The following is a 26,605-nucleotide window of genomic DNA, read 5'->3' on the forward strand; positions in this document are numbered from 1 at the left end:
GAACACCATGTTTTCATTCTCATTTTTTCTTCCACTTTTTAAAATTTTCTTTATTTATTTCTTTGAGGCGTAGAGTTACCGAGAGAGGGAGAGACGGAGAGGGAGGTCCTCCATCCACTCATTTGGTTCACTTCCCAAATGGCTGGAACGGCAGGAGCTGGGCCTATCTGAAGCCAAGTGTCAAGAGCTTTCTCCAGATATCCCATGCAGGTACAGGGGCCCAAGCATTGGGAACATACTCCACTGCCTTCCCAAGGCATAGCAGGGAGCCAGATCGAAAGAAGAGTAACCAAGACATGAGACAGTGCCCAGTTGGGATGTTAGCACTGCGAGCAGAGGCCTAGCCCTCCTTGAAACAGCTCAAGCCCCAGTTTATTCACTTTTAAACCCTGAAATGCATATCTTCTTCTCCTGGCATCTGTTCTTATGAATGATTGACTGAATTCAACAAAGTAAATAAACATGAAAAACAGAGACAGATTTTATTCTGAGATGGAGATTAGTGAGTACTGATATGTTTGTAGTAAGTGTTGTAATAGAGATGTAAGAGCATAGAACACCATAGTTTCTGGCATAAACTCCCAACATTCATTGTGTACTAGAGGGAAATTGGGGCTCGTGTTGTAGCATAGCGAGTCAGTTCACAACCTGTGATGCCACCATCCCATATGGGCAAGGGTTTGAGTCACAGCTACTCCACTTCTGATCCAGGTCCATGATAGTGTGCCTGGGAAACCAGCAGAGGATGGCCCAAGTGCTTGGGTCCTGTGAGATCTGGAAGAAGCTCCTGTCTTCTGGCTTCCACCTGGCCCAGCCTCGGATCTCTGCAACCATTTGGAGAGTGACCCAGTGGATGAAATATTTCTCTATCTCCCCCTCTCTCTCTCTAATTCTGACCTTCAAATAAATCTTAAAAAAAATTGAACAAAGAACGAAACAAGGGAAATAGGAAAGTAGAAAGAGAATGCCAGTAACTTTACTTGGCATTCAAAAACCACAGAAGTTGAAATTTTCCAACTATGTATTAAACATTAATTTAACAATCATTTGTGTATATAACTTTGTTCAGAAGTAGGATATTTTCACATAAACATTACACTTTGCTTAAAAATAGAGGGACTGCAGAATTATTAGTAAGACTATAAGTCAGAAATCTCTAAGAGGTTTGAATATTGTTGCAATTAGTATTTTGTTTTATCTTACTACAGTAGCATTTTTCATCTGAAATTATTTCAGAGTAATTTTCAACTCAATTGAGCTATGCAAAAGTACTCTTTCATTTTTTCACTATAAAATTTCCAGAGAGCAGGAAATTCGGTGAGGACATCATTTACATCAGTAAGAATTTCTGCGCCGTTTCCAATTTAGATCAGATTAGCAAATGTGTTCCACTATATTATACTTAGTATTACTGTGGGTTCCAGGAATTCAAAGAAAAAAAGACAAGGACTGATTCTCCAGGTTCTTGTAGTCTGCACAGATTTCTGTTACATTGTCTTCATTGCCTGTATCTGTTGACTTTCCTTTTTTTTTTTTTTTTTCCTATTGCTCCTTCTCCTACTTTTGGTTCCCCCTGTTTTCTCTGTTTTTTCCTTACCTGTGCCCTTCATCTTTTCCTGCTTTCTTCTTTTCCTTCTAGGTTTGAGTACCTCTGCTATCTAATATCTGTAAACAGAAAAATAGATGTCATGAGTTGTTCGAGTTGTTTAAGTCTGATAGTCTGAATTCTAATGAAAAATCTGCAGTATTACAGGAGATTTCAAATTATTTTACCATGAAATTAATGGTTTAGCAAAATAAAATTTTTCAAATGCTACATGTCCTAAAATATTAATGTATTTAAATTTTAAGTGACCTAAGAGAGGCCCTAATTATGATCAGTTGAAAATATGCTCTTACTGAAAGCTCAAGAGTGTACACACACACACACACACACCTCTTTGATGTGCTCAGATTTATATGCAAAATTCTGATTAGCATTAATGGAAGTTATACATAAATATTTATTCTTTCAAATTTATCCGGGGCTGCCTCTTTCCAGTACTTTCAATGTTGTGTGTCATCACTAATGTTAAGTAAAAGCATTTTAGCTGTGCCATCTCAGCCAAAAAATCTGAAAAACTTAATCTACCAAAGGATTCAATTCTTCTTCTTATATGCTTCAATTATCCAAGTGAATATATCTCCCGCTCTAATTATCTTGTGTGCTTTGCAATTTTTTTCTGGGCTAATTGACTTCCTTCTTCGTCCTCTGAATCCTTATATCACTTGTTTTTAATCTATTAATTTGAATATTAATGTTGACTCAATTTGTTTCTTATATAAAGAAAAATATTGTGTAAGCTTTTCATTTTGTAACTCCTGGAGGTTTCATTTCTCATTCCCTTGCAATGAATACAAAAAGGGATCTTTCACAGAACACGAGCATTATAACCAGTAATACCTCTCATCGATGTGCCTCAGTTGAGCAAACTGTGAAAAGAAAACAAAAATGATAGAAATAATATTCTTAAGTTGACACTGAATACACACCTTCCAGTTTTAGTACCTATAAATACAAGCATTTATACAGTGAGGAAAATAAAAGCAAAATAATTTGAGGTAGAAATGATTTTTTTTTGACAGGCAGAGTGGACAGTGAGAGAGAGAGAGACAGAGATAGAGAGAAAGGTCCTCCCTTACCGTTGGTTCACCCCCCAATGGCCACTGCGGCCAGCGCACCGCGCTGATCCGAAGGCAGGAGCCAGGTGCTTCTCCTGGTCTCCCATGCGGGTGCCCCGACCGGGACTAGAACCCGGTGTGCCGGCGCCACAAGGCGGAGGATTAGCCTATTGAGCCGCGGCGCAGGCCAAAAGAGATCATTTTAAATGAATCTAGTAAAAATCATTTCTGGTTCTAGTCCCGGTCTGGGAGCCGGATTCTGTCCCGGTTGCCCCTCTTCCAGGCCAGCTCTCTGCTGTGGCCAGGGAGTACAGTGGAGGATGGCCCAAGTGCTTGGGCCCTGCACCCCATGGGAGACCAGGAGAAGCACCTGGCTCCTGCCTTCGGATCAGCGCGGTGCGCTGGCCGCAGTGCACTGGCCACGGTGGCCATTGGAGGGTGAACCAATGGCAAAGGAAGACCTTTCTCTCTGTCTCTCTCTCTCACTGTCCACTCTGCCTGTCAAAAAAAATAATAAATAAAAAATTAAAATAAAATGATCTCTGTTACTGAACAGAATGAAGGTGCTATACTCTGTTTTCTGTTTTCTTTCAGTTCCTGCTTTATCAACTGTTGCCGCTGCTTTTTTAATTCAGAGGAGCACATCATTTATAGCTCTCTCCTTTCCTCTCTGGTTAGTATCATAGATCCAAAAACTATATGTGATACACGTGAATGAGAAACAGTAGGCAAGGTTAAATGCAACAATGCTGCTTCCTGTGTTCTGTCCAACTTGTCTGTTATCTGAAGTTTATGACCTATGTGAGTTATGGGAACATCCAAAATGAGTTGGAGAGAAAAATATGCATGTCATTCACTACTTTAATACTGTAACTTCTCTCTTGCTCCTATGTATGTACCATAATATTTCTGTATCATGACTCCATGTTCCAAATATTCTACAGTCTGCGGATTCATTTTACTATAGTTTGTCATTGAATGTCTATTCTGACATGTAGGCATTGAGTGGTTGAAGTGTTTTGTGATGTACATTATTACCAGTATGAAATAAGTATATAAGATCTTATTAAAATTACAGGATAAAATGATGAAGTAATGGTGAGCAAAAACAAATTTTCAGTAACTATTAACCATCCCTGGTGAAAAAGCTTTAATCAACATTTGCTATATTTTAATTTAGAATGCATTATGCATTTTGTGCTCATTAAAAATGTATTTGAAAGAACTGTCATAGTTTTACCCTTGATCTCTGTTTTCCACATTTTCATTGTTGATAATAATAACACAAAAGGTGGCGGATTCCTGATGTGTCATGTACTATTTTAAGTAACTTAAAATGTAGTAAATGGTTTAACATTACAAATCGATTATTTTTAAACTCCTTTTAATGTCTTGAAAAGTGAAGCATAGAAAGATTCAGTGATTTCCTCTCAAGTCACACAGGATCTAAGTCACAGAGGTGAAATGAGAGCCAGCTGTACTGGTTTCAAAGTTGGTAGTTTTAATAGGTCAGAGATTCTAACCATTCTTGTATCTCAGAGAAATGTTAAGTAGACTTTTTTAAAAAGAAAAATTTGAAATGTAATGCATATAAACAAAATTGTCATTTAGATATTTGATGATTATTTACAGTCCTTATCTATACTCTTCAGGAAATATGTTTTTTCTACTACTATTTGTTGAATTCATTATTTAGTCGAGGATTAAGCTTGTGATTATAAAACTACTGATGGAAGATTCCAAAATCTCTGAATAGGGAAAAGATGCACTGATTCTGACCAGGAGAAGGTAACTGAAAGAAGAAAAAAAAAAGAAAAAAAGAAGAGAAATTTGCTGTGGGAATTCAATAGAAAGAAAAGAAATTCTTTGGAGCAGGGTTGGAAGTGCAGATACAAGCAGCAAGTGGGAACATCATCCATGACTGCAGTAGCTAAAGGAGATGCCAGTTTCTGAATCAAGGTGAGAACAGACTATAGCAGTCAGCATCACTGGTGATATTGCCAGAAGGAGAGCTTTGTGGACTGCACTGTCTTTTGAATCTGACCTGGAACTGCAGTGGGGGCAGAATGCCCCCAACCTAGCAAAGGAAAACCAAATTTCTTTCTCCCCAGCTCCCCACAAGGGCTCCTAACAACTGGAGGGGGAAAGGAGACATCTTGACACATGTAAAGGCTGAGGTAGCTCCTATGCACATGGCCAGGGGATTTTAACAGAAAAATCCATGTTTCCCACAAACTTTGACTCTGGCTGGGAAGATTGACAGGGTTTGAGCACCCACTTAGGATTGAGAAATGTCCCCATCTTCCTGACCCAGCACAGGCTCCAGCGCTCCCACTGCCAAGGCAGAGTACTCACAAACAGCTGGCTCTGGAAATGAGCTGTTTCTGTGGACAGGGTGGGCTTGCAGGTGGAGGGGGACTCCTCAACCCCATGACTGTGGGAGCCTTGCTTGCTGTTAGTGTTGGAACCCTATCACTGCACAATAGGGCGTGGGGTATAGCTGGGTCTCTGAGCAATAACTGTCTGGGTCAGAGGTCCATTGTTCCCTGACTGTAGTGGGTCTTTATGGAGGTTTCCATGTTCACATTGAAGACTGCAGAGATCCTTTGTGGGGATCATGCACCATCTTCAGTGAGGGTTGCACCTACTAACCCCAGGCATCGATCACCTTGGAAAAGAGGAGTTAAAGTTGTGATTATACCAAAAGGCATGATCATACCCTCCTCCACCCCACTGTCAATAGAGGAGATCTACCATGCCAAACTTGGGTGTCACTCTGGATTATCACCTATCTTTGAGCACTGATGAGAGCTTCCTGGCCACAGTCAGCACACACACCTATGTATTCAGTGAAGGAGCAAACACACAACTAAGCCACAGAGGTGTAGTTTAAAGATAAAACATAACAGTGGAGAAAACCAGCAAGTGTTTCCACAAATACCTCAAGATAAATGCAGAAATTCAAAAAATAAAGATAAAGAAGAAAATATGACTCCCCCAAAGGGAAAAATAATTCAGTATTAGAAAGTGAAGACAAAGAGATTGATAAGATGCCTGAAAATGAATTTGAAAGAATGATCATAGGATTACCCAGAAGCAATGAGAAACAAATTCACATATTAAAGAAATCCACACATGACAAGGATAAAAAAAACTTTCCTGTGAGATTGGGATGTTGTAATGAAATCAAACTGAAATTCCAAAAATGAAGAAATTAATGTCAAAAAATACAGTGGAGGGACTGGTGCCGTGGCTTACTTGGTTAATCTTCTGTCTGCAGTACTGGCATCCCATATGGGTGCCAGTTCTAGTCCCAGTTGCTACTCTTCCAGTCCAGCTCTCTGCTGTGGCCCGGGAGTGCAGTGGAGGATGGCCCAAGTGCTTGGGCTCCTGCACCCACATGGGAGACTGGGAGGAAGCACATGGCTCCCGGCTTTGAATCGGCACAGCTCTGACTGTAGCGGCCATTTTGGGGGTGAACCAGCGGAGGGAAGACCTTTATCTCTGTCTCTCTCTCTCACTGTCTATAACTCTACCTGTCAGATAAATAAAGAAAGAAAAATACAGTGGAAAGCTGTAACAACAGACTTGGTGAGGCAGAAAAAAAAATCCAAGGTAGAATACAAATCTTTGGGAAAAAAATAAAAGAAGGAAAAGAAAAAAATTGAAAAATTAAAACCAGTGTTGGATATTTATGGTATACTATAAATAAATACCCAACATACTTTTCTTAGGAGTTGCTGAAAATGTACAGAGAGAATGGATTAGAAAGGCTGTTCAATGAAGGAATAACAGAAACCTTCCCTAATCAGGGAAAATGAAAGGGACATCCAAGTAAAAGAAGCACATAGAAATCCTAATAGACATGACCAAAAAAGATCTTCACCACCACATGTTGTAGTCAAACTTTCAAGAATAAAACATAAGGAAAACATTCTAAAATGTGCATGAGAGTAACACCAGATTACCTTCAGAGCACATCCATTTAGACTCACAGATGATTTCTCAATAAAAAACCTACAGACTAAGAGAGAATAGAGAGACAGAGACCAAGTCTTTAAAAAAAAAAAAAAAAAAAAAACTGTCAGCCCAGAATACTGTACCATGCAAAGCTCTCATTTATGAATGCAGGTGAAATAAAGATCTTCCATAACAAACAGAATTTTTTTTGACAGGCAGAGTGGACAGTGAGAGAGAGAGAAGAGAGAAAGGTCTTCCTTTTCTATTGGTTCACCCCCTTATGGCTGCTGCGGCCGGCACGCTGTGGCCGGCGCACTGCACTGATCTGAAGCCAGGAACCAGGTACTTCCTCCTGGTCTCCCATGCAGGTGCAGGGCCCAAGGACTTGGGCCATCCTCCACTGCACTCCCGGACCACAGCAGAGAGCTGGCCTGGAAGAGGAGCAACCAGGACAGAATCCAATGCCCCGACTGGGACTAGAACCTGGAGCACTGGCGCCACAAGTGGAGGATTAGTCTAGTGAGCTGTGGTGCTGGCCAACAAACAGAATTTTTAAGAATTTGTCACTACTCTCCCAGTCTTACAAATGATTCTTAGGGATGTGCAACACATAGAAACAGAGGAAAAGATACATCATTATGAAAAAAAAATGTTAAAGCAAAAAAAAAAATTCTCCTAGTAAAAGCACACAGAAAATAGATAACAATTAATAGAAATATTTATTGAAAAATGACAGGTCCAAGATGTTATTTATTAATAGTTACCATGAATGTAAATGGACTAAATTCTCCAAGATGTAGACTGGCTGAATGGATTAAAAACAAAACCCATATTTTTTTGCCTGCAAGAAACACACCTCACCATCAAAAATACACCCAGACAGAAAGTTAAAGAATGGAAAAAGATATACCATGCTCACAGAAAGTAAAATGAACAGGTATAGCTACCATAATATCAGACAAAATAAACTTTAACAGAAAAGTGTTAAAAGAAACAGAGAAGGACATAATGTAATGATTAAGGGGTCAATTCAACAGGGAGATATGACAATAATAAATGTATATGCACACAATTACATGGCACCTGGCTATTTAAAAGAAATGATAGTGGATCCAAAGGAAAACATAGAATCTAATAAAATAGTAATGGGTAATTTTGAAACCCCACTTTCATCAATAGAGAGATGAACTCGACAGAAAATCAACCAAGAAATAACAGAGCTAAACTACACTATGCACCTAATAGACACATGGGATTTCAACAAGCTATGAATATTTAACCCTTCAATGGAAATACTTAGCAAAGTGAGGAGGTGACAGACAGAATGGGGAATGATATTAGCTGACTATGTATCTAATAAATGGTTAATATCCAGAATCTATAAAAAGCTCAAGAAACTGATTCTTTTTTTTTCTTTTTTTTCTTTTTTTCTTCTTTTTTTTATTTAGTGAATATAAATTTCCAAAGTACAGCTTATGGATTACAATGGCTTCCCCCCCACAAATCCCCCCCCCCCCGCAACCCTCCCCTTTCCCACTCACTCTCCCCTTCCATTCCCATCAAGATTCATTTTCAATTCTCTTTATATATAGAAAATGAGTTTAGTATATATATAGATTTCAACAGTTTGCCCTCCCATAGCAACACAAAGTGAAAAAAATACTGTTGGAGTACTAGTTATAGCATTAAATAACAGTGTACATACATCACATTAATGACCGAGATTCTGCAAAATAATTTAAAAAAAAAAAAAGATTGATTACTTTCTATGTAATTTCCAATTTAAAAAAAAACAAGTTTTTTTTTTCATTTTCAATTATCTTTATATACAGAAGATCGCTTCAGTATATACTAAGTAAAGATTTCATCAGTTTGCACCCACACATAACCACAAAGTGTTAAGAATATTGTTTCAGTACTAGCTATATCATTACTTCACCTTCAACAACCTATTAAGGACAGATCCCACATGGGACGTAAGTACACAGTGACTCGTGATGTTGTTTTAACAATTTAACACTCTTGTTTATGGTGTCAGTAATCTCCCTAGGCTCTAGCCATGAGTTGCCGAGGCTATGGAAGCCTTTAGGGTTCACCGTCTTCGATCCCATTCCGACAAGGCCATAGTCAAAGTGGAAGTTCTCTCCTCCCTTCAGAGAAAGGCACCTCCTACTTTGATGGCCCCGAAGAAACTGATTCTTAATGAATCAAACAATCCAGTTAAGAAATGGGCTAAGGACTAGAACTGACATTTATCAATAGGAAATTCGAATGGCCAACAGACACATGAAAAAAATGCTCAGGATCACTAGCTGTCAGGAAAATGTAATTCAAAACCACAATGAGGTTTCACTTCACCCCAGTTAGAATGGCTCTCATTCAGAAATCAACAAACAATAAATGCTGGAGAGGATGTGGGGGAAAAGGTTCCGAAATCCACCATTTGTGAGAATGCAAACTATACAGCCACTGTGGAAGACACTATAGTGATTTCTAAGAAAGTCGAAAGTACATCTACCATACTACCCAGTCATCACAGTCCTCGGAATTTCCCCAAATGAAATGAAATCAGCATAAGAAAGATATCTGTACCCGCATATTTATAACAGTTCAATTCACTATAGATATATAAGATGTGGAAATGATTCAGATGCCCATCAACTGATGACTGGATTAAAAAATGTGGTATACATATACTATGGAATATTACTCAGCCATAAAAATGAATGAAATCTGTTTCTTTACAACAAAATGGATGCAACTGGAAACCATTATACTTAGTGAAATAAATCAGTCCCCAAACCACAAATATCATATATTTTCCCTGATCTGTGGTAACTAATAGGGAATAAAAAATTGTAATGTATAATTATTTGCATTTCAGTCTGCATAAAATCATTCTGGTGCAGAAACTATATTTTAACTTTCATTTAATAAATACAAATTTCCAAAGTAAAAATTTTGGATTACAGTGGCTTTTTCCCCCCATAACCTCCCTCCCACACACAACCATCCCATCTCCTGCTACCTCTCCCATCCCATACACATCAAGATTCATTTTCAATTCTCTTTATAAACAGAAGATCAATTTAGTATATATTAAGTAAAGATTTCAACAGTTTATACCCACACAGAAACACAAAGTGTAAAGTACTGTTTGAGAATTAGTTATACTGTTAATTCACCTAGTACAACACATTAAGGACAGAGATCCTACATGGGGAGTAAGTGCACTGTGACTCCTGTTGTTTATTTAACAATTGACACACTTGTTTATGGCGTCAGTAATCACCCAAGGCTCTTGTCATGAGTTGTAAAGGCTATGGAAGCCTTTTGAGTTCACCAACTTAAATCTTATTTAGACAAGGCCATAGTCAAAGTGGAAGCTCTCTCCTCCCTTCAGATAAAGGAACTGACTTCTTTGATGGCCTGTTCGTTCTGCTGGGATCTCACTTGCAGAGATCCTTCATTTAGGTCATTCTTTTTGCCAGAGAGTCTTGGCTTTCTATGCTTCAAATACTTTCATGGGCTTTTTAGCCAGATCCAAATGCGTTGAGGGCTGATTCTGAGGCCAGAGTGCTGTTTAGGACATCTGCCATTCTATGAGTCTGCTGTGTATCCCACTTCCCATGTTGGATCATTCTCTCCTTTTTAATTCTATCAGTTAGTATTAGCAGACACTAGTCTTGTTTAAGTGATCCCTTTGACACTTAATCCTATCATTATGATCAATTGTGAACTGAAATTGATCACTTTGACTAGTGAGATGGCATTGGTATGTGCCACCTTGATGGGATTGAATTGGAATCCCCTGGCACGTTCCTAACTCTACCATTTGCAGCAAGTCCTATTGAGCATGTGCTGAACTGTACATCTCCCTCTCTTATTCCCACACTTATATTTCACAGTGATCACTTTTCAGTTAAATTTAAACACCTAAGAATAATTATGTGTTAATTACAGAGTTCAACCAATAGTATTAACTATAACAAAAAAAAATACTAAAAGGGATAAAGCATTAAATTGTACATCAACTGTCAGGACAAGGGCTGATCAAATCATTGTTTCTCATAGTGTTCATTTAACTTCAACAAGTTTCCTTTTTGGTGCGCGGTTAGTTGTCACTGATCAGGGAGAACATAGGATATTTGTCCCTTTAGGACTGGCTTAATTCACTCAGCATGATGCTTTCCAGATTCCTCCATTTTGTTGCAAATGACCGGATTTCATTTTTTTTTTTTTACTGCTGTTTAGTATTCTATAGAATACATATCCCATAATTTCTTTATCCAGTCTTCTGTTGATTGGTATTTAGGCTGATTCCATGTCTTACCTATTGTGAATTGAGCTGCAATAAACATTGAGGTGCAGACAACTCTTTAACTTGCCAATTTAATTTCCGTTGGGTATATTCTAAGGAGTGGGATGGCTGGGTTTTATGGTAGGGTTATATTCAGGTTTCTGAGGAATCTCCAAACTGACTTCCATAGTGACTTTACCAGTTTTGTGCATAAACTATTGAGAATAAATTGCTTAAAGTATACATGAACTTATAACCACACAGGGGATATTTTAGTTAAATTCTCATTGGTTCTATTTCTTTGAATGAAATTATGAATGACCAAAAATACATATGGGTGAAATAGTCATTTGTACATTCGATTATTCTTTATAACTCTTGTCTATATTCCCCTGTAATTATGGTTTCTTTTTGCTTTTTACATTTTAAACTTCTTATTTGGTGAAGTTTAAGCCCTTTTACTGTTATGAAAATTTAAAATATGCTATATCAAAAACTCATACAACACATGGAAACAAAGGTAGAAGGAATGTGGATGGGAGGGAGGATGTGAGGAGGGGAATATTGTTAATTCTTAGATTTTTATCTACCAACTATATTGAGTGTATTAAAATTAAGTAAACTTTATATATATATATAAACTTTATATATATTAAACTTTATATATATTAAACTTTATATATATTAAAATTAAGTAAACTTTATATATATATATATACGTATATATATACGTATATATATATATAAATGCACTGAAAGTATGGCATGGCAAAAAATTTTTAAAAAGATAAGAAAAGAAGGAGCATGGGCTTGTGGGCGGGGAGGGCTGGGAGTATCACTGTGTTGCTAAATCTTTACATGTGAAATATATGTCATATATTCACCTTATATTAATAAAAGTTTTTAAATAATTTGGTTTAGCAATAATAGGAAATGTGGTATCTACCACAAAGATAAACACAAATAGATTTTTTATAAATGATCACTTAGTTCCCAATAAAGTGAACTCAGAGATTTCAAGCCACCATAGGAGAAAATATTTTATTTCTTCTGATTAACCTAGTTTTGAGCACCACAATAGTTGAATAACATGTGTATATAATAGTGCATGAAATGCCAAACAATTTTAAAGCCCATTATATTCAGAAGGCACTATTATAGTCTAAGGTTATATTTTGCCTTAAGTACCCCCAATCCTGCAAGGTATTTTTCAGCAATCATATGTTATAAGTACAAATAATAAGATTCCCAGATAAATGGGGTGTTTTAAAAGTGACACATACAGTCGCCCATAATGTTGGGGTTCAAATCTAGTTTTTTTAATGATTAACTCCACAAAGACACTTCAGAATTACTATAAGAGTAAGAGATGGACTTGAATGCCTTATAGCTCTCTCAAAGTAGTCAATTTATGACCAAATGATATTTTTGTCTTTCCCAGAATAAAATTTTACTTCTTTTATGGAAATTTTAACTGCTTGATAATATATTTTATTTTCATCTTTATCTGTTTGCATATAGGCTAAGGAAGTATGAAAAGTTTATTTTTTTAAAGTGCAAATGCATTAATAAGAATCCAAGAGAATTATGAGAAGAAAGGCATCAATGTTAATTATGAATATAGTCAATTTAAGAGATTTAACACTTGAATTCCACTCTAGGTAATTCCAGCTCAGACTAACTCTGCTCTACCTGATTTAAAAAAAAAAAAAAAAACATTTTCTTAAAATGATTTTGTTCTTTAAAATAACTATACTAACATTAAATAATTAATCAAATGCCTTAAAATAGAATTTTCATGGCATTATGATAATATAAGGAAAACAAAAATCAGGTCCCTAGAACAATAATGAGTTGCATCACAGTACCTGACCACAAGTACAACATACAATGTGTCAGCACTGCACATAGGTTAGGGAAAAGTACAGAACTTGGAGATAGATGGTATCAAATTGTAGGATGCTTGTGAAGATGAGGATGGAGTGAGATTTCAAACAATGGATACAGAGGAGAATTACTGGGTAGATTATTGATAATTGTAGCAAAACGATTCCAGATAAGTCAGATTATTAATCCTCTTTTCATCCAAACTTGGGCAATGTGCCCTTGTTCCTTCTCCATTGAGAAAAGGAACTATTTCCTTGGATTTGGGCAGGTCTTGTAACTTTCAGCAGAAGGGAAGGTAATATGAATGATAAATCAAGGCTTCAAGAACACTGTTGAGAATGCAGTTGCTCTTTACAATGCTGCCTCTACAATCTGAGAACGCCTAGGCTACTCTGATGCTTTTAGATGACAACAAAGGTCGCTCAGATCATTCCTTGCAGATGTGGGTGAATTCAATCAAGGCACTAAAACTAGCTCAGCCAACCTATTAGTTGCCTATAAATGCCTGATTAAGCATGGCTGAGAGTGGCTAAACCCAACTCTGAATAGAAAGGAAAAGTGGTTCCTGCAATATACAGTCTGGTTAAAACAATGAAAGCTAATTGCTTTTTCTATAGCATTATTATTGAAAGGACTTCCACACTAATGCAATATCACTGGAAATTATCTTACTCCAATTATATTACTCCAATTCTGTTTAACAAATAAGGTAAATATAAAGGAATAAATCAGCTTATATCTTCCCATTTTAAAAACTACAAGAAAAAAGAAGGATTTATTCAAATGGTTTCTAAATTTATTTTATTCTATATAGGGTTCTAGAAAATTTTGGGAAATAGAATTCTAGAACCCAATGCATAAATTTTTAATAAAATATACTTACATCTTTGTAAGTTAGTTATTGGAGACTGTTTTACTTCTAATGCGTCATTTATTTTTTGTAATAATTGATTTATTTCAAAGGCAGAATTACAGAGGGAGAGATAGGGAGAGATAGAAAGATCTTCCAAATGCTAGTTCACTCCCCAAATGTCTGCAATGGCTGGGGCTGGCCAAGGCATAAGCCAGGAGCCTGGGGATTCTTCTGGATCTCCCACATGGGTGCAGGGGCCTAAGCACTTGGACCATCTTCCACTTCTTTCCCAAGCAAATTAGTAGGGAGCTGGATTAGAAGTGAAACAGCTAGGTCTCAAACTGGTGCCCAAATTGGATGCAGACATTGAAAATAAAGACTTTTACCCATTACTCCATAATGCTGGCCCCTAAGGTATCAGTTGTTATATATCACTTTTAAGGATTACAAATGAAAATAATGAAACCCATAGCTAGAAGATATTTGCCAACAAAAACATTAAAGATTCTGAAAGTAAATAAGCTTTTTGCTCAGCCATGGGTAAAACAAAATTAAACTAAAACATTGGGAATACATTAAACTACTTATGCAAGAAAAATGTTGTTATTCAGACAAAGGATATAAAGGTCCCAAAAGATTCCCTAAATACATTTGTCTCTAATAGACAGTAAACAAGCACATAGAATTAAAAGAAAAATTACTGAGCTACTAAAAGAGTAGTGAAGATACTTAAATTTTTGAGAGACTCTTCATTAACATAATGTCCTTTTGGCTCCTGCATAGGAAAAGCCCATATCAAAAAGTAAGTGATGCACCATGTATATTTATTCAATTCACTTATATTTTCAATACTACATCCACAATATTAAAAGGGTTAGACTTGGACCAAGTTGTGACTTAGATAATGTTGATTCCTTTCTAGATTTCTACTAAAACAAAAAGGTATATTAGCTAATTTTACAGATGAGATGATGTGAGGACAAGGATTACTGATCAATAGATCTATATAGCTTTGTGAAATTTCTTTCTTAATATTTTCACAAAATTTTCCAATATCTTTACCAAAGGGACTAATAGTTGTGGTACAAGTCAATGAGAATGATATTTCAGGGTGCAGTGTTAACTACTCATTCCATGCCATGATTCTCTATATGAAGTAACATCTACCTATATGAGGAAAATAACTTTAATGAAAACAAAATAATTTTTTGACATTAGTATGTTGATTGATCAAATGACTTGTGAACCATATTTCCCCAATTGCTTAAACTTTTTAGCCTTTAAGAAGACTATGCCATCAGTAACATAATTCTCAGTGTTGTATCCTGAGGCATATAAACATCAATATTTTGCCATATTGTATCTTCCCAATCATGTTTATCTCTAGCTTTTCAAATAGACTCTTTAGTCAGGATTGAGGTAGAAATATGGATGTGAATGTGTGTAAAAATATCACGTTACCCTAATCAGTAAGCTCATCTAACCTGGATTCACAGGTAGAGCAAATTTTAGTCTTTGAATGTCATTGATCAACAATGTTATGCCCTAGACTTCATTCCATTTGGGTCAATTGCATGCAAGGTTGGTTCGCCTCTTGTTCACAATTTTACACAATTTCAAGTGGGACTTATTCTTTCTTACTGATTTCTTTTTGATTTGGCTTAGATCAGGTTAATAATTTTATCAGGTAAGTGACAAATGCTGACTGACATAAGCATAGATTCTGAATCTATAATTACAAAGGAAGTAGAATTTCTATGAGGAGTGTAGTCACACCAAAACTCAAGAACTGTGGATGATGTCCACTTTTCCTGCTGTATATATACTACCTGAAAAGAACTAGTAGAAAATTGAACAAACTGAAAAGCTGGCCTGAAACAGGAAAATGAGGATATATTATGGGGCAGACAAACAACCATGATAATTAAATATGTTTCTACTACAATGTCACATAGACAACAACATGAGTATTTTCAAATATCGAAGGGCTGTAACCTGGAAAATGATTTAGTTATCGTAGCTCTAAGGGAAGATCTGAATGGTATGCAGAAGTTAATTGGCACTTCCAGCAAAGTAATATAAACTTTTTGGATATCAGGGAATATTTTTAGTTTAGTTTAGTTTAGTATAGTTTAGTTTAGTTTAGTCTATCTAGAGGAGTTCCAGCAGAATTTGGAAGGTAACTTACTCAATTGGATCTAGAAAACCTTTCTTTACACACTAATAGTATAGGCATCAAACACTCTGATTCTAAGCGCAACTTGAGTAATTTTTTCATACCTTTTAATTTAAATTACTTAGAGTTCTCATAATTATTTCCCTATATTTTAGAAAATGTGTGTCATGTACCTCAAGGTGATGGCAGTTTATACAATTTAAATAAGAATTACATAGAATTGTGCATGCCCAGTTCATTATAGGTGACTTACGTTCTTAATTTCCCCAGCAGCATTTTTCTACTTCTCACAGCACACAATTGGTTAGCATTAACATAAATGATTTTTGCTTTTTCATGCTTAGTGTTGTATGAATTTCCATAGAATAATATATCAAAGCCAGAAACCATACTTCAGTGTTAGTGTCTTTTTTTGTTCTGCTTTGTTTTCTCTTTTCAGACTCCAAATGAGTAGAGAAATACATTCTCAGATAAAGTGCAATATTTATTTCAGCAAATACAGGAGAAGGGAAGTACTCTGGAAATATGCCAGAGTAGGTATATTTAAAACACGTGACATCAGATGAATAAAACTCTACTTAGAGGCAGTTAGTCAAGATGCTAACAGATGATATGCAAAATGCTCACAACTCCTCATTATGGAAGGTTCCACTACTATTTTACTATATTCAAACACAATTAGAGTTAATCAATATTTTATAAATATGCATTTAAAAGTGTTAGTTGGGCTGTGAAGATTTTGGTGTGCATTTCCTTCCTTCTAGACATAGCTATAAACCTGACTTTGTACAGTATATAGGGCCATTTTATATAGCTCATCTTTTCCTAAGATGAAATTGAAAAAAATACCCTTACATGAATGTCATAATTTGATAGATGAGTTCAAAATTATGCACTGAAAAGTTAATGAAGAAAAAACAAAATGATTACATCAAAGAAAAATAATTCTAACAGAACCTCATTATTGTCTACAATAAATATTATTCTAAGAATGAACAGAAACAAACAGGAGATATATTTTATGTACTAGAGTAGCACCTGAGATACATTCGAACATATAAATATCATACATATTCATGGGCATTTAGGCTTATAATTAAGTAGGCCTGCTATTAACAACTTAAAATTTTTAGTATCAATTATTGCATTATGCAAACATACAAATTAAAAGGTATATAGTACCTTATTTTACTTCAGGAGCTTTTGTCCAAGTGCTGGCTGTAGTCTTAACTATCCAAGTGAGGACAAACCTCACACCAATGTGATCTACAAATTTGTAATTGTAAGCTTTATAGATTCATTTCCATAATGTCTTCTAGTTTTGGTCATAAACATTTGTAACTAATAGAATATCAAAATTCATAATGGTTATAGGCTGTAAGTGGGAGGCAACACTGGTATGTTTAATTGACTAACCAACAAGTTGCTGCCTTCCTGTTCCAAAAAAAATGCTATTAATAGTAGATACAGTTATAATGTATCATTTAAATTTTCATATTAGGCATATATTTTGAGGAGGAGGTTTAATATATCATTTGAAGACTTCAAATTGTGCTTATTAATATTACAAAGAATTAAAATAAAAACTGTAAACAATTATGAATATTTTCAAAATTAATAATGTGTTAAATACCTTAAGTGCTAGTTTTAAACTATTATAAAGAATTAGCCTGGGGGAGGTACCAAGATGATAGGTTAGAGATTGACATACTATGCTGTGCTAGGAATAAACAGTAAAAAAAAAAAAAAGTGTAGGAAGTACATTCTCAGGGGAGAATTGAAGGGAAAACTGCACTGGAAATTCTACAAGAGGAACAGGAACACTGTGGACCTGAGTGGAGGGTGTAGATGTGCAGCATGAACATGAACACAACACATAACCACAGCAGCTGAGAGCAGGAGCAGGTGGCAGCTTGGAGACAGATACTAGACTGCAGCAACCAGTGGTGATATAGCGGGGTTAGCGGTGGCTAGTGGTACCTGCAGACTCAGTGGAAGTAGAGGGGCCATGTTTATTTTGACCCAACTTCCCCACAACAGCACCCACTGCTTGGCTGAGAAAGGGCAGACACCATTTTGGATATTGGCAGGAGCTGTGGAAGACTGTGTGTGTGCTCAGAGCATCTGGTTGAGACAGGACACCATCTTCTCAACAGTACTAGTGGCAGTGGCGGAGCATTCGACCAGTGGCTCTTGTGTACACATATAATCCAGAGGTACCAGCAGAGGGAACACTCTGCAGTCTCAACTGACTTTGAACCTGGCTAGGACATAGATGGGCGACCATATAGGACAGTGAGACACCCACAGTCTGCCAAGATCAAGATGCCTAGGCAGAGCTGTCTTGTGAAACATCCATCTCTCTCTTAACTGCTCAGATTGAAGGGGCAGAGAGAAATGACTGCAACAAGCAACTATAGGAGCCTTGTGTGCTGAGCCCATGGGGACTTACTTGGTGGTTTCTTGAGAAGGTTCAGGGTGTAGCTAGGTCTCTGAGCAATCACTGGGTGCAGCTCTATATGCTCAGACCTCCTTGGTTGCCTAGAGAAGATATTTGCAGCACGAGTTGTGCTCACAGTTAAGACTGCACAGGTGATTTGTGCAGTTCAAACAGTGGTGGTGGCACAGAACAAATTGGAGGCTAATACCCAGGCATTGAGATCTACCATGCCCAACTTTGATGTTACCCTGGGTACTCACCCCACCATGCAGCGCTGACCAAAACTTCCCTGTTAAACCCACCACACACCTCTTTGTATTCACTGAAGGTGCAGACATCCCAATAAGACACAGAGGCATAGCTCAAAGACAAAAACCATCAGAAGGAAAAAAAACAACAATCAACAACACACATGCCTAAAAAGAAATTGTTTCCCATGAAACTGAGATTTTAAAGAAACCAGGAAGCGCAAAAAACTTCTAACAGACATGACCACATGACTATTGGCCCAATTAACAAAAAAAAAAAAAAAAAAAAGAGGGAGAAGATAAAAATCACAAAGAGAAGAAAAGGAAATGTGTACCAGTGGTGGATCAATTTTGTTCTTTTTAAAGCCCTTAATCTCACTGATCTATTGTATTTATCTTGGTTTCAATTTTGTTTATTTCTTCTGTAATTTTAATTATTTCTTTCTTCCTATTAATTTTGTGTTTGGTTTGCTACAGTTTTTCTGTGTCTTTGAAATGTATTGATAGCTCATTTATTTGGTTCCTTTACAATTTCTTGATTAGGTACCATTTCTATAAACATCCCTCTTAACACTGCTTTTGCTGTAGCATGTAATTTTTGTTATGTGGTAATGTCATTTTCATTTGTTTCCAGAAATGTTTTTGATGCTTCTTTGATTTCTTCTGTGACCCACTGCTCATTCAGGAGCATGTTGTTGAGTCTCCATGTGATTGCATATGATCTAGAGATACTTGAGTTGTTGATTTCCAGCTTCCATCCATTGTGATCCGAGAAGGTCCATGGTATGGTTTCGGTTTTTTAATTAGCTGAAACTTGCTTTATCTAGCATATGGTCTATCTTGGATAAAGTTCCATGAATGGATGATAAGAATGTGTATTCTCCAGCTGTGGGTTGAATAGTTCTGCAGATATCAGTTAGGTCCACAGTATCCCTTAGCTCTTTTGTTTCTTTGTTGATTTTCTGTCTAGTTGACTTGTCGATTGATGAAAGTTGGCTGTTGAAATCCCCTATTACTATTGTATTGGACTCTGTGTCTCCCTTTATAGCCATTAACATTTGTTTTAAATAGCCAGGCGCCCTGCAATTGACTGCATATACCTTTATTATAATCACAGCTTCCTGGAGAATTGATCTTTAAACAGTACACAATGCCCTTCTTTGTCTCTTTGAACAGTTTTTGTGTTGTCCTCTTGTTAAATGAGGAGGAGAAGGTAATCTCTGTTGGTATGATCACCCCCTCAACTCCTCTCCTGCAAGATGAGCAAAGCCTAGGTGTTAGCCTCTAGGGGGATCAATACTCATCAGTGCCACCACATGAACCGCACACATGATCTCACAGTCCTCAGTCTAAGCACAGTTCCTGCTGCAATGACCCACTTCAGGCAAACAAGGAGCTCTGAGCAGGTGGAGCCTCATTCAGTGGTTCCCCAGAGACCCAGCTGCATCCTACACTGTCTCATGAAGCCATCTAGTCCTCACAATTTCAGCACACAAGACTCTCATAGTCGCTGGGTGCAGAGGTTCAGCTCTGCCTTGCCAGCTACTCTGGTCCACAAAGAGGTTTATGTTCACTGAGGTACCTCAGTTGAGGAGATTTGAGCACCAGCACCTGTAGTATGTTGAGAGGCTGTGGGCACCCCATAGTCATACAGAGTGCCCATCACCTGTCATTCTTCCCAGCCAGGCTCAAAGTCACTAGGGCTGAAGATTTTTCCCTCCTTTAGAATCTCGGGATCACATGTGTACACAAAAGCCACTTACCAAATGTTGTTCTCTCTCCACCACTGCCACCAGTACTGCTGGGAAGATGGTATTCTATCAGCCAATCATTGTGTGTGCACGTAAATGCCTTTGCAGATGCTGTCCAAGCCCACAATACTGCCTGCCCTTTTTCAGCTGGGCAATGGGCACCATTGCAGGGGGATGGGGTGAGATAAGCGTGCCCCTTTTACTTACACTGGGCCCATGGGTAGCTGCTAGCCCATAGGGCTCCAGACCAGACTCACGCCATGCTCTGCTTTCAGATTTTTTAGCACAGCTTCATGAAGTCTGTTCTCACCTCAGTCGCCAAGCTGCCACCTGCTCTGGCTCTCAGCCTCCTGCAGTCATGTGTTGTGTCTATGCTTGTGCTTCATGTCCACATCTTCCACACAGATCCATTGTGTTCCTCTTCTGTTATAGAACTTGCAGTGTGGTCTCTCTAATTCTCCCTTGAGAGTGCACTTTCTACCTCTCCCCCCCCCCTTTTTTTTTTTTTTTACTTTTTATCCTTAGCTGAACACAATATGTTGTCCCTATTCTGTTGGAGCATAGCAAGTGAAAGCAGAGACAGGACATGGGAGCTCTTCCTCTGAAAATCACCACTGCCTAGTTCCCAGCGTCTCTCCTTTATTGACAAGTTACATAAGCTGTTTGTAAAGAATCTGTGTGTGCTTATAAAACTCTAAGATTCCTTGTAGCAGTACTTGGTAATCTTCAGAATATGATTGTCAAGACACTGGCGGGGCGCCTTGTGACATGGTTTATTAGATAAGCAAGTCTAGGAAGGCATCTTCATGTCTTCATGGGGGCCAATGTTCCCATGGGAACTCAACACTCTTTTTGATAATAGGTCATTTACTATCATTAATCAGTTCCTGCGGCCACACCCTGTGTCCAGGAGGAGGATATGTCCTCACCAAGAGTGCTTTGCCATAAGCTGTGTTCCCTACACTATTCTACAATCTTGGAATACTAAGGTAATTGTTGAGAGGTGAGGTTTTACTACCACCATACTGAAACTTATATTGAAATTTTATCATAGTTAATTTCTTGATTCCTCTCTTGCAAAATTCCCTTGTGGCGAAGTGAATTGCTCTAGTAGTATATTTTGATTCATTGATTGTTATCTTCACAAGATTTATTATTGATCTCTTTGTGGTTACCATGTAGCTTATAAAATTCTTTTGTTTAAAACAAAAAATTTTAAAATAGTGGAAAAATTTAAAAGATCTATTTACTTATTTGAAAGTCTGACTTACAGAGAGAAAGGGAAATACAGGGGGAAAGACAAATGGCTGCAACTAGTGGGGCTGGACTAGGCCAAAGCCAGGATCCAGGAGCTTCTTCCACGTCTCCTATGGGTTTTCAGCACTTGGGCCATCCTTTGTTGCTCTCCCAGAAACCTGACATCAGAAACACCTTATATCAGAAATCCCAAGAGCAGCAGGACTTGAACTGGTGCTCATATGGGATGTCAGTGCTCAGACAATGGTTAACCCACTACACCACAGTGCTGACCCCTAAAATAACAGAAATGTGACATTGAATATAGACAGAAATGTTAAAAGGAGTTTTTAACAATACATGTAAATGAGTAAGACAAAAGCATCAGTAAGTAGAAAAATGATTGTTAATAGCAACTATAAAGATAAATTGAGTGTTCTAATATTGTATACATGAAAATAAACCATTCCCATATGCAGTATTGAAACTATAATACAAAATATTAAATAATAGAAAACATTATGTAAAGAAATATAGAAAGATACAATACAGGGCATCAATAATTCACAATATAAAGTATGAACATAGAATTTTTATTAATGTCTTATCCTTTTTTTGGCTATTTCCTTCTAAGATGGGTATGGTGGTAATATTTTATTTATTTAATTTCTTTATCGCTCCCTCATATATAAAGGATTGTTTTGCTGAATACAGTATTGTCAGATATGTATCCAGTTTTTTTCCCTTCAACACCTCAATTATATTGTGTGTTGAGGTATATATGATGAAGTAGAATGTAACATTTGGTCTCTGACCTTCCTGTACGTGGATAGCTGTAATTTACTCTAGGTTTCTGGATTATTTTTCTGTTATTTTCCCTTTTAACATGCTTTCAACCACTTTGAGTTTGTCAAGTATCACTTGATTCCAAATAACTCAAATATTTGTTCTACTGATACTTTACCAAATTTCCTATAAGTATTCTTCATTCTTCTTGATTGTTTTTCTTTTTTTCTTCTGACTGTATATTTTCAAGTTGCCAGATTTAAGCTCACTGATCGCCGACTTCGATCTTATTTAGACAAGGTCATAGTCAAAGTGGAAGTTGTCAGCTTAGAGCCAATAAGATCTGTGGCTCTGACCTGGGCATCCTTCGACTCCAGGGCAGGTCCATTTCCAGTGATCCAACGCTTGGCAGAGCTGCCAGGGCTCTTCACAAGCTGACTTCTGCTGAAGCCCAGGCTTACCACATTGAAAGCCACTGCAGTGGACTTGCCTGTTGGGTCTCCTTGAGGGCAGATCACTATACAGATCAGCCATTTATAGGTCTGCCACCCATTGCTTCTGATGCCTAGCTTTCTTTTCCTCCTGGTTTGTGTTAAAGCAGACCAGAGGATGCAAGTCAAGGGAGTGCCCAAGTCCCATCTCTTCACTCAGCCCAACTTCCAAAGTGACCACTGCAGCTGAGGGTATGGTCAAGTAGGGTCAGCAACATTGCAGGCAGAACTGTAAATGTCTTGTTAGAGATGCCCCCTGCCTTTACCTGGCAGCTCTCCTCCCAGGCCAGCCAAGTAATGAAAGTCAACAGAGGGTCTTCCCCTAGGAGGTTCACACCTCCCTTAGGATGTACCCCATGTGAAGAGATAGATAGGTCTGGGCCTCTTAACTTACAAGGCCTAAAGCCCAACAGATTATTATCAAGCCCCTTCTGTCAGGTTCTATATGTCTCTCAATCAGAAAACTTAATTGTAGCTTAGACAGCACCTTTCTTAGCTCCTCTAATAATGACTCTGTCCTGTGTTCTAGACCCTGTCTAGCACACTTGGGCCTCATTCCTTTGTAATCACAACCTCTACTCTACCACCAATGGCTCTACTCCCAACCTGTGTGTACTGATGGTCCTCTTCCCCACTTAATGCTGTATAATTGTTCAGACCTGGTAAATGCCACTCTTAGGATCATTGGTTACTATCCTCACTCTGTCTTTTATGACCTTGTCTAAATATGATCAGAGTCGGCAAACTTGGAAGGCTTCCATAGCCTTGGCAACTCATGACGACAGCCTAGGGTGGTTACTGGTGCCATAAACTAGAGTGTCAATTTGTTGGGTCAACAACAGGAGCCACTGTGCACTTGCTCCTCATGTGGGATCTCTGTCCTTAATGTACTGTACATTTTGATTTAATGCTATAACTAGTACTCCAACAGTATGTTTCACTTTGTGTTTCTATGTGGGTGCAAACTGTTGAAATCTTTATACTAAATTGATCTTCTATATATAAAGAGAATTGAAAATGAATGTTGATGTGAATGGAAGGGGAGAGGGAGCAGGAGAGGGGAGGGTTGCAGGTGGGAAGGAAGTTATGGGAGGGGGAAGCCATTGTAATCCATAAGCTGTACACTGGAAATTTATATTCATTAAATTAAAGTTAAAAAAAACAAAGTGGAAGTTCTCTCCTCCCTTCAGAGAAAGGTACCTCCTTCTTTGATGGCCCCTTTCTTTCCACTGAGATCTCAATCACAGAGATCTTTCATTTAGGTCTGCTTTTTTTTTTTTTTCCTTATCCTTATCTTTTTTTTTTTTTTTTTTTTTTTTTTTTTGCCAGAGTGTCTTGGCTTTCCATACCTAAAATACTCTCGTGGGCTCTTCAGCCATATCCAAATGCCTTAAGGGCTGATTCGGAGGCCAGAGTGCTGTTTAGGATGTCTGCCATTCTAAGCGTCTGCTGTGTCTCCTGCTTCCCATGTTGGATCATTCTCTCCCTTTTTGATTCTATCAGTTAGTATTAGCAGACACTAGTTGTGTTTGTGTGATCCCTTTGACTCTTAGACCTATCAGAGCCATCAATTGTGAGCTGAAATTGATCACTTGGACTAGTGAGATGGCATTGGTACATGCCACCTTGATGGGATTGTATTGGAATCCCCTGGCACATTTCTAATTCCACCATTTGGGGCAATTCTGATTGAGCATGTCCGAAATTGTACATCTCTTCCCTCTCTTATTCCCACTCTTATATTTAACAGAGATCACTTTTCAGTTAAATTTAAACACCTAAGAATAATTGTGTGTTAATTACATAGTTCAACCAATAGTACTAGAACAACAACAAAAAATACTAAAAGGGATAAAGTATTATGCTGAGTGAATTAAGCCAGTCCCAAATGGACAAAGATCATATGGTCTCCCTGATCAGTGACAACTGAGCACCAAAAGGGAAACCTATTGAAGTGAAATGGACATGATGAGAAACAGTGATTTGATCAGCCCTTGTCCTGACTGTTGATGTACAATTTAATACAATGTTTTGTCTTTTACATTATCATAGACATTTACAGCTACACATTTCTCCAGTATGCTACTTGAGGTGCAATCTGTAAATTAATAAATCATATATTCATTAGTTTATAGTTTTCAGTACTAAAGGTCTTATTTCTAAACTATATTTTCTTTAGAATTATGTTTCTGATTTGGAAACACTACCCAACATGACACATATTTCCCTAGATTTTAGTCTGATTAAATAAATTGTATGGAAACTAGTTCTTTGAAATTATTAAATAATTGTTACTCTGAATTATGTAATTGATTTCTGCTAATTTTTGAAAATTTGAAATTATTCAACACTATATTTTTGAGCTATCCTCTATCATTATTATCATTACTAAAAAGACAGATTTTTATATACATTTTGTTAAGATTATGCCTTTGAAACTCATGACGAGAGCCTAGGATGGTTACTGGTGCCATAAACTAGAGTGTCAATTTGTTGGGTCAACAACAGGAGCCACTGTGCACTTGCTCCTCATGTGGGATCTCTGTCCTTAATGTGCTGTACATTTTGATTTAATGCTATAACTAGTACTCCAACAGTATGTTTCACTTTGTGTTTCTATGTGGGTGAAAACTGTTGAAATCTTTATACTAAATTGATCTTCTGTATATAAAGAGAATTGAAAATGAATGTTGATGTGAATGGAAGGGGAGAGGGAGCGGGAGAGGGGAGGGTTGCGGGTGGGAGGTAAGTTATGTGAGGGGGAAGCCATTGTAATCCATAAGCTGTACACTGGAAATTTATATTCATCAAATAAAAGTTAAAAAAAAAAAGATTATGCCTTTGAAAGTCTTCTCCTAATTCTATCAAAAATACATAAATAAGTACAAATATCTTTGAGTAGTGTCCTCCAAGTTAATTGTAAATTTATCATTATAACATAATATGACATTTTATTGTTTATAATGCTGCTCTTTATAAAGTCTTTCTCATTTTATATAATTACACATTTATAGACATACATATTTCATGTAGCAACATATATATATAAATGCAGTCATGCTGCTTTTTTGTTTTTTGTTATGTTCATTTATTCTTTTTTTTAACATTTTACATTTCTTACTTATCTCATCCAATTTTTATGGATCTTAACAATGCATTTCTCTTAGAAATATATGCTTAAGTGTGTCATTTATAATCAATATGAGAATCTTTTTTATGGGAAAAATTAATAGAAGGGCTCTTAAAGTTCTTGGAAAATTTGTGTTATGAAAAAAATATTCATGGACTTCAAATTACTTTTGCATGAAAATACACTTATCTTTTGATTTCATTATTCGTGAAGTTTTTGAAATAGGTTTGTATATGTATATTTTCATTATTAATGGTATGCCTGTACTTATCACTGCAGGATTATATTGCAGATAATTTTTAGAATCACCTAAGATGCTTGGTTGACTATTACTGCCAATTATTCTTATTATTTATTAAATGTTTAGATTTCCCATAGCTTTGAAGTGTTTTGCTATTCTTTTTCTACTTGTGTTCAACGTCCTTCTTAAAGTACACCTTTTTTTCACAAATTTTTTTAATTTAATTTGTTGTTGATAAATCTCTTAGTTTGACTCCTAATGTTGGTATGTCACAGATATATGAGATAAAATGATGAATGCAAAATTATTATTGGAAATAAAGTGAGTGAAATGTAATGATTATCTCACCATTTTAGCTACAGTTTCTCAGTAATTTCATACTTTAAGATCTTTGCATTTTCTGTTTTTTTCCAAATATACACATATCCCTATATTTATTTCTAGT

The sequence above is a fragment of the Lepus europaeus genome, chromosome 2 (genome assembly GCF_033115175.1).
Source record: "Lepus europaeus isolate LE1 chromosome 2, mLepTim1.pri, whole genome shotgun sequence".
Taxonomy (NCBI): domain Eukaryota; kingdom Metazoa; phylum Chordata; class Mammalia; order Lagomorpha; family Leporidae; genus Lepus; species Lepus europaeus.